General features: G+C 43.3%; 1 long non-coding RNA gene across 1 annotated transcript in view; it reads left to right on the plus strand.

Annotated features, from left to right (window-relative positions):
• LOC127477212 (uncharacterized) overlaps positions 1-10,254 on the plus strand; it is a 629,249-nt gene that overhangs the window by 287,203 nt on the left and 331,792 nt on the right. The gene's annotated exons all lie outside the window — the stretch shown is intronic.

Below are 10,254 nucleotides of genomic sequence, written 5' to 3' on the forward strand. Positions count from 1 at the left end.
GAGGTGTTCCATCCTCATAATCATCTTTGTAGCCTCCTCTGGACTCACTCCAACAGGTCCATATTCTTCCTGTGCTGAGGACCCCAGAGCTTGACACAGTGTTCTAAGTGGGGTCTCACAAGAGCAGAGTACAGCAGAACAACAAGAGTATTTCGCTTTTTGTCTTACCCACACCAACAGGAAGGAAAAAAACCCACAAAACAAAACAAAACAAAACAAAACCCCACCAAGCGAAAAAAAAAAACCCCTCAGTCTTAGCAGTAATGAATTCTGGGTGCCTCTTGCTCTTTGTTCATAGATTGTCCTAACAAATTTATCCGTGCTGGAAAAGAGCTTATTTCTTCCACAAAGAAAACAATATCCCAGTTGACGCACAGAATTTGCATATCTTCCCTGCACTAAACAAGCCCTCATTTGAAAATATTCCTGAATCTTGTCATATCTTCTAACCAAATTACCCAAACCTTGGATGTCAGGGAGCAGCACTGCTTATGCCTTGGGAGAAAAATTTCCCTGATGTGCAATCAGCTTGATGCAGCGAGGGCTGGGAGGAGAAAAGATAATATTGTGCTCTTTATAATCACACAGAGAGTTAGGCTCAATTTGCTAATATGTTTATGTCTCCTACTAGCCTAATTCTGCCAACAAAGTGCCCTATGTTGGCTGCCAAAGGTGGATGGAGAGCATAAAGCACCAAAAGGTGGTGCCTTAGGGGCTAAATTGCAAAACACATTTCAGAGTCATGGCTGTTGAATGAGTACACATTTGTACTGTGCCCAGTTTCTTAAGTCCAGAGGCAGTTATTATCTAGGAGCTATTGAAACCCCTTTATTTCTAATTGAAGTTATGATTTTTTGTGAAATCCCTAAAATTTTAAGGCTGAAAATAAGCAGTGACCCAACTGTTTTGAGCACTACACTTGGTCCCAGCTCATTCTGCCCCTCTGCTCCACTCTGGTGAGACCCCACCTGCAGTGCTGCATCCAGCTCTGGGGTCCCCAGCACAGGAAGACATGGGCATGTTGGAGTGAGTCCAAAGGAGGCACCAAGGTCACTAGAGGGGTGGAGCATCTCTGCTATGAGGAAAGGCTGAGGAACTGGGATTGTTCAGCCTGGAGAGGAGAAGGCTTTGGGGTGACCTAATTACAGCATTCCAGTACCTGAAGGGAGCCCATAAGAAAGATGGAGAGAGACTATTTACAAGGGAATGCAGTGACAGGACAAGGGGGAATGCCTTCAAACTGACAGAGATATTAGGAAGAATTTCTTCCTAGCGACAGATGAGATATTAGGAAGAAATTCCTCCCTGTGAGGGTGGTGAGGCCCTGGCACAGGTTGCCCAGAGAAGCTGTGGCTGCCCCATCTCTGGAAGGCTGGATGGGGCTTGGAGCAACCTGGTCTAGTGAAAGGTGTCCCTGCCCATGTCAGAGAGTTGGAACTGGATGATCTTTCAGGTCCCTTTCAACCTGAACCATTCTGTGATATCTGGTGTAAAGAGGAGAAATGCATAATTTTGTTTGTTATATACTCACGTTTCTCAAAGCGCATCCAGACATTCATAGTCACCTCCAGTCACCCTGCTATGTGTAGAGCCTGAATGATTTTCAACATGAGATTGTCACCTGCAGGAGGTTTGTATTTCCTTTGGGTTTTTTTTACTAAAATTGTATCAGAAAGCATAATACTTTCAGTTTTGAGACACTGGATGTGTTACACTACACTATAGACCCTCTGCATTTCTTCAACCAGGCTGATAAAGTAATTCCCTGATTTTATCATTTTCACCACTCATATGGTCACTCCCATAAATTGGGCAGCCTGAATAGCCAAGGATCTTTAAAGTTTCTAGGGAAACGGGAAATGGGAGCTGATTCCTTTCTTCCCACTTAATGCCTTGAGTATTTAAAGGCCAACATCTACTTGTCTGGAAGAAGTAGCTTTAAAGTGATCGATTTTACCTGTAAATAATTTATTATACAGCTGAAATCCCAGAAAAGAGTCTTTATAAATACACAGCCTATTTCTTGGGTTTTACTGAAGCAATAATGTCTGCTACTGTGTATTAGTAAACTTCCAAGCAGTTTTGATGCCATGCCCTAGTGAGAGAAGAGCCTATACCCTCTATTTCATTTTAAAAGACAGACTTGCTGTAATTTATTCAACTAAATTTAATCTAGCAGGAAGAGAACAAAGCTTAGCCAGCAACTAAACTATGGATTGGAATGGTGTTCAGTTCCATATTCTAAGAAGCATTTGATATAATTTGGTACTGATTAAGTTCCCTTAAACAAAGTCTCCAGATATTTAACTGCATAAAGATAATGAAGACAATCATAAACTAGACAGTGAAGAGCAGATTGGGTAAAATAAACAGAAAGAAAGAAAACTCATCCTGTCTAATGTCAGAATTTTATGTCCCTTGGATTCTTCATACTCTGGTTCATAAATTCCTTTAGCCTTGATTAAAAAATTTGAATAATCAGGCTATCAGTCAAAGGATTTCTAAAAGGATATTTCAGTGCCATCGAGTGGGGTTTTCATGTTAAGAAAAAAAAATGTTCCCTCTCGTATGACAATTTTTACTCTATAAACAGAAAACACTTTTTGCTACTGCTACATGCTTCATTTTTCTTCAGTTTTATACATAATTATGTTGGATATATTACCATTAAAATATTAGTGTTGATTTTTTTCTCAGGCCATACTGTTTCTGTGTAAAAATAAAATAAATATCACCCAGAACAATGAGACTGCTCAGTGGCTCAGTGTTCACTGAGACATTGAAAAAATAAGTGTTCTAAAAATATTTTTAGTCCCCTGTACCAAAGCACAAAGAAAAAAAAAAGTTCATTATTTATGGTAGTTGATAATTTATATTTCTCAAGAGGCCAGAAAAACAAACAGTTAAATGTTTTAAGATGTACAGGCCAGTGAAATTGAGGGGGAAAGGGCAAGAGTAAAAGGGCAGGGGGAACCAGCCAGGAGAGGGGATAAAGTTTTACAGCAAAGCATGGAATTCTCAGGGCAGAGTGAGTTTTCATGGCAAGCACACACTACAAGAAGTGTGAGAAGGCAGAAGTGAAAACAAAAGCCTAAACCCCAAAATTGCATGTTCGCTGTTTGAACTGATCTTGTCAGAGACCTTTGGGGAGTACAGCAGACGAAGACAGTAATTTTCCCCCCTCGGATAACCTGCTTTATTAATAAATGCACACTCAGTTCTTTTCTGCCTCTTTTACTGAGTTAAGCGCGGACGTGGAATTTCTGGGAAGTTCACAGTGTTGGTGATGAAACATCTGGTTCATTCAAGAAACGGACTGCCCGTCAGCTCTCTCCTCCCCTCAAAGCCTTTCGGAAACGGAACTAAAACAGCCCTCATAAAGAACCATTTACCACGACACCCACAATAAAACAGTCCTCATAAAGGGCCGGGTCACTTGTAACAACACGCTCAGAGAAACACTTCCCCTTCTCACGTGCCACCCCTTTTGCACCCCTGTGTTCCCTGTCCTGTACCCATCAATGCCAGGAGCCCGCAGCGCTGGAAAACACACATTCCTGGGCTGCAGCTCCCGAAGGATGGCGCGGCCAAGAAATCCACCCGCCGCTCCCACCCTCCCGGCCGGCGACAGGTGGCTGCTCGCCGGGAGCACACCTGGAAGGGACCCCACCTGCCCTCCGAGTGTGGGACAGCACACCTGCCGTGACTCCCCTCTGCCCAAAGTTTTCACCGAGCAGCCATTGCAAAGACCCAAATTCCAGCATTTGGCACCCTCTGAACGTTGCTGTGATGCACCTCCCCGGCAACCATTCAGCCCCAAAATCGTGCTCCGTAAGCAGTGGGCAAAATCCCCTTCTCTTCTTCGGTTGAAAACCGGTCCAGCAGCAGCAGGAGGTTGCCTTTGCCCACCCGAGCCGCCCCGCCCTGTCCAGAACTCAGCTCACACCTCCAGAGAAGTGTTTGTACCACACTTTGTGGGACTGCTGGACCCCCGGGCAGTGTCCCTGTGCGACCCCCAGGCCGGCCCCGTCCGACCCCGCCCCTGGCACTGCTCCACCACCACCCCTCGCCCACAATATTAACATTATAAATGCAAGATTTAATCCAGAGCACCACAAGCTTCCAAGTGCAGGAGATTTCCATAGTCTTGTTATTTTCTCTTCCTAACTCAGAACTCAGAAATGTGTTCGTGCCTTTTCTGGCCACCCCAATTCTGTCCCATCCACCTGAGGCTGGGCAGGTGAGGCCAAGGCTCCCCTTCCTCCTGGGGAATCATTGTCCGAGCGCATGGATGCTCATTCTGGGCAGGACCTGCAAACAACACAGAAAAGGCAAAAGGAAAATGGTGGCTTCTGTTAGAAAAGGAGTGTCTGTGAACACAAATTTTGGACCAGCGATGCAGCCATTAAAGGAGGAGAAGAGATTAGAGAAACTGAGGAATACTTTTATTACACACAATAATCAAAACCAATAAACACTGAAATGGACTTTACTGAGCTGCAACACCAGGATGGTCACAGGAGGCAAAGGCAAGAGGAACATCAAAGCAGCACCTGGTGGTTTTTTTGGATAGGGTAAATACCTAAAAGACTCCACTTGACAGTACCCAAAATATGGAAAAGAGAATACATGATGTTCACATATTACAGTAATTTGCCCTACAGAACTGATGAAAACTCTGACCTACTTGAGGAAAGAGGGTTATTATATCCATTCTGCTTATCCAGAGAATACAATTTGACATGTGAGTAAACCATGAAGTTATAAGAAGAAACAAGTTAAGTCATGCCAGTTGTTAGGAGTAATTCTGCAGCTCTGTCTCTGGCAGAAACGCTCATTGAAGTCGTCGGGAATTAGGCATGTGAAGAGACTGAGGAATTGCATCCCAGTTACTGTGGTTATTTAGAGGCAGGGCATATACAAGGGAATTACAGCCTTGGCCTCGTATTTCTGTTCAGCTGCACAAGTTCAGTGGGTGCCAGGGATTCACGTGCTGCCCTGGATGCTGCTGAAGCCCCAGTGCCATGGCAGGGTTGCAGAACCCTCACTCGAGTTTAACACTGTCTTAGGAATGCTGCAGGAAGTGTCCAGAGTGCCTCAACAGGTGATGTTCAGCCCCAGGGCACCAGTGTTCTATTCTTCAGTAGCATGGGAGAGTCCTTCACCTCAGAGCGAGACCCAGACCAGTCAGCAGGCTGGAGATGGAGTTTTGCCAAGTCAGGAAGCTCGAGGTGCAGGTTCATAATTAGCTAAAACCAATACACATCGACAGCGCTGGCAGGAGGACAGTCACACCCCTCTTCCCATCCGTAGCAAAGCCACAAGGGTAGTAGACTTCACCCTTTATCCTGTTGGTGAAACTGTGCTGCCACTCAGCAGAAAATTTTAAAAATGCTTTTCTGAGCTAAAGGCAGATTTGAAGGCAAACCTCACAGTCAGTATATTTTACTGGGGAACTCAACCTTCAGTCCTAGTCTGATGAGGAAGGATATAAAGCTACTGGGAAGTGTCCAAAGGATTCTACAAAGATGGTGAAGGGTCTGGAGGAGAAACCATCTGATAAATGTCTGAGGTCACTTGGATTATTCAGCCTGGAGAAGAGGAGACTGAGGGGAGAGCTCATAGCACCCCACAGCTTCCTCATGAAGGGGAGTGGCAGACACTGATCTCTTCTCTGTGAAGACCAGTGACAGGATCTCAGGGAATGGCTGGAGCTGTGTCAGGGGAGGTTTAGGTTGGACATTAGGAAAAGGTTCCTCCCCCAGAGGGTGGCTGGGCACTGAACAGGCTCCTCAGGGCAGTGGTCACGGCCCCAAGGCTGACAGAGCTCAAGGAGTGTTTGGACAACTCTCTCAGAGGCATGGTGGGATTCCTGAGGCTGTCCTGTGCTAGGCCAGGAGCTGGACTTCAGTGATCCTTGTGGGTCCCTTCCAACTCAGGATATTCTATGATTCTGTAATTCTGTGACAGCTGGTCCTTCATACTGAACAGCCTTCTGAGAAGAGTGTGATGTTGTCACATACTCTACAGGCCAACCTTGCAGGTGTTTGTGTCACCTGAGCAAGGACTGATGAGATACCAACACACATTGAGGGGACCCTCACAACATGTGTGAACGTGGGGACATGAGCCACGTGACATTCCTTGGTTTGCCCACTGTTAGAAAATGTCTGGTGTTTTACCAGTCCTACACAGGGGGAAGGCTTTTCTGTGGCAGGTTTTCCTCTTTGAAAATATGTGTCTGGAAAAGACCCAAGAAGAAGATGAAGGTGATAAGACTACAATGGGAAGATGGGTGACTTCAAGAATTTTCTACTTGTGCGCTTTCATTTTCGTAAGTGGGAGTTGAATTCATGCAGATTTTTCATAGTGCCTTACGTAGAAAAATGGCTTTCCATGGCCCATGGTTGTGTTATTCTGGTTATTCACTGACAGCACAATTCTACAATAAGACATTTCTTGCAGGATGAGTAACTTTAGCCCTTCCTGCGTCACAGCTGGAATATTTCACAGTGCAGTGTGTCAGAGCAGCGGAGCAAAAAATCTTAATGTACGCAAAGCAGATCTGCCTCCAGTTCAGTTAGAGATTTCTTTTTTAGTTCATATCCTTCAAGATAGTTTGGCAAAGCATAGCACAACCCCCTCAAAATAATGCTGTTTTATATGATGGGTGTTAGTTAACCCAGCTTAAAGCACCACGAACAACCCTTATAGCTGATATTTCTATTGCAGTATAAACCTTGAGCTATAGTTAATACTTATCCACTCCAGTTTGTATATTGGCTTATTCTACAAAGATTTCCATGACACTCTGTTAGTTGACAGCATGGATAACTGAATCATAGAATGAAAATAGTTTAAATTACTGTCTTCTGATAGGCATTGTTCCCCATGTTTGAACTTACATTCTGTTATTTTCCTTTGCAGCTCATCAGTACCTACGTCCAGAGCCTTCCACATGAGACATTTTATTTCTATGTGAAACCTAAAAGTAAATTATAAGCCCTTTTATTTCTTGAACTTGTAGTTAATTAAATGAAAGAACCTTTCTACATACATTTCTGGTGAGCGTCACATTCTTTGGGTGTCGCGCTGCCGAGAGGACACAAATTGGAGAGAATTTGGGATAAACAGTTTTCAGATGTCCCAAGACTGTTTAAAAGAGCTTTATGAGTGGCATTTTCTAGCATGAAACTCAGAAATGGTAAAATAAAGTCCAAAGAAAATTGGAGTGAGACTCAGTTTAAATTTCAGGCTTTCAAGTGCCTCGTATGTGACCTTGCTACTTCCTTGTACAAATGTATTTTGATTTGGATCCTGCAGACACTGTGCTTCCTAACTTCCAGTCTTCCTTCTTAGATTTTATCAGGACAATGATTTCTGGAAAAGACAACTACTTTATGTACTCTCCAGAGTTTCAAAATCTGACCCAGATGGCAGCTATAACTGCCGTGAGAGCCCACAGGAAAATGAACATAAATACATCCAACTGGGCAACAAGAATAAATACTTTGTCAATTTGGTTAATCTCAGGATTGAGCTCTGAACATCTGGATACACTTTATCTCAGGAGCTGGGAAACTCTTCTCAAAATTCTACCACAACACATCCCCACCAGCTCTGCTGCTCAAGTGCTCACCTTGCTAAATGGTGAGCACTCAGCTGCTCAGGGCTGCTGTGGTCTGAAGCTGAAGATCTTACATAATACTCCCACCAAGTCAGGCTTTAACTTGGCATCACTGTGGTGAAAGATTAGCAATGTAACCTATTGCATCACCTGCCATTACCTCAGGGTGACCTGCCGTCACTTCCTGGACTTCCCCATTTATGACTTTAAAAACTATCCTTAGATTTTTTTTAGAACACCTGATAATTCAGAAAATTAAAGGCTTTCTTGATACATGTTAGGACAAAAGACTTTTTTTTTCTTTCAAGTCCGTTGTTTCAAAACAGTTTCTTTCAGAATAATTGTTTTCAAAAATCACACAGCTTGAGATATGGAAATATGGAGAGCATACTGCCAGAAGGAAGGAATCTTCAGTAAGCAGAAAGATCCTGACAGAAAGCACCTACACTTAAACTGTCATGTGGCTCTTCCTTAGAAGGGACAAATAAACTATAAAACAATGTAATCCATTCTTTGCCCTCTGCATCTTTTCTATCAGAGTTCCCTGCCCATGGCAGGAATGGTCTTTAAGGTCCCTTCCCACCCAAACCATTCTAGGATTGATTCTATGATTCTTCAAACCAAGGCTCTTCTGGGGCAATTTCAGTGAAATGCAGCATTTATACCATTCACTGATTCCTGTGACTTTTGGGGTAGTTCCATGGAAGGGACTGGAGGATAAGGAAAGCTGTCAATCTAATGGCACAAACACCACACAAGGGATGTTTGCACAGGTGTTGGATGTTGGGACATCATCACGGAACTGACCTCACCTGAGAGGACAGGGTTTCAACTCACCTGACTCTCTGTTATGTCAGATTCTTAAAGATCCACAGATACCAAGCCTGACATTTTTTAAGGCTCCCATTTTGCAAAGTTTATGTAACTCTGTATACTGTCTCCTTGTTTAAAAAAAAAAAAAAAGTTTAAGGCTTCTTCCTTTAAACAGTAGCAGTAAAATAACTTCAATGATCAAAGCTACTATAACAAATCACCATGTGTAGAAAGGAGTAAAATCTTGTATTTGTATTGATCTTGTGAATAGATCTGGTTTTACTGAAAGTGTTTTCAGTCTGTCAGAGGCTACTCAGTAGAAAAGCACAAATCTTGAATACTGCTGAAATCCCTCTGCAGTGTTCCAGCGTGCCTAAGCCCCATGGAATGCCACGTTTTCCATTACAATTTTCCCTGTGGCATTACACAGAACACAGAAAATGAGATGATCAACTTGAAAAAGAAGATAGATTGGGAACTCTTTAGTGTTTGAAGGGGGAAATCCAGGAGAAACAGAGTTTAGTGTTTGTGCTGCAGTGGAAAGCAACAGTAGTGTTGCTACAGGCTACATGAATCACAGCAACCACAGAACAGCTCCTGTGAATAAAATGGTAAAGATGCCAACTTAGAGGCTAAAGCAAACCTGTCACAAGCAGCTCATAAATTAGTTGCACACATCATTATCTTCCCAGAAACTTTTACTGACTACACTGCCAGAAACAAGGCCCAGAACATGAGTTTTCCATGTCAAGAAAGTGCAGTAAAGATTTGATCAAGATGACTTCAGCTGATACACTGAAAAACAAAAACCATGTTGAGACCTAGTGATGCTTGAACCCCATTATCAATTTTTCTTCAGGAGGATCTGACCCACTAAATATTTTGCCTGACGTCTAGTCTGCCTGTGAGTTGTAAAGCTGCTGAAAATCAGACTTTGATCTCATTCCTAAGAGGCCAGTGGGACCAAAGCAATTCTTCTCAATCATTCCTGGCTCACCTGACCACGTAGTGGGTTGATGAGGCATTTAATAGATCACCTGTTTGTTTTATTTTGATAAACACGTGGGTACCTTGACTTTCATTGCTTTTCTGAGCATGGCGTGGAACTGGCTGGCCAAGAAGAGACAATGCCAGAAGACACTGCCAAGTACCTCTCAGCCTCTGCTGCCACCAGGAGGTGACACTCACATGTTCCACAGTGAACACAAAAATCCGTGGTCATGTCTCTTCCAAAGGAACTCTTCTGCCAGAAGCAGGGACAGTAGAAGGCCTCTGAGTTCCCTCTCTGCCTGCTCCTTGCCTTGGGTCATCCTTGCCCCTCTCTCCATGGTCCTACTTGAACAATCCCCAGGTGGAAAACAGGGAATTCTGTGCTTAGCTCAGGAATTTGTGTGTAGGTAGTACATAGCTTATTACAGATGTTCTAATAATAATGAGAGGGAGAGTAAGAGAGAGACTTCTAGGAAGGAGAGGTTTCTAGGAGACCACAAGGAGAGATTTCTGGAAGGAAATTTTCCAGTCATGTATTATACAACAAAATGTACTGATTTTCTTCAAGAAAAATGCTTGGTCACTGGCATTACAATAAATATACTTATCTTTAGTTCCTCAATATATTTAATTTTTCAGTGTGTTCTCCCAACTTTGCAAACCCAACTGCATGAATTGTTTTGGGGTTTTTTCTTAAATACAGGTCTGAAAGTCTGGTTAAACTGACATTTCTAACACTTCCATAACTGATGCTACAGAATTCCCCCGTGTACCTCTTTCATTATCAGGTTAAAGGCAGTTGTTTTCCAAAGTGCTTTCGTGGT

The sequence above is a fragment of the Manacus candei genome, unplaced genomic scaffold (assembly GCF_025592945.1).
Source record: "Manacus candei isolate 608988 ecotype Guabito, Panama unplaced genomic scaffold, ASM2559294v1 h1tg000050l, whole genome shotgun sequence".
Lineage (NCBI taxonomy): Eukaryota > Metazoa > Chordata > Aves > Passeriformes > Pipridae > Manacus > Manacus candei.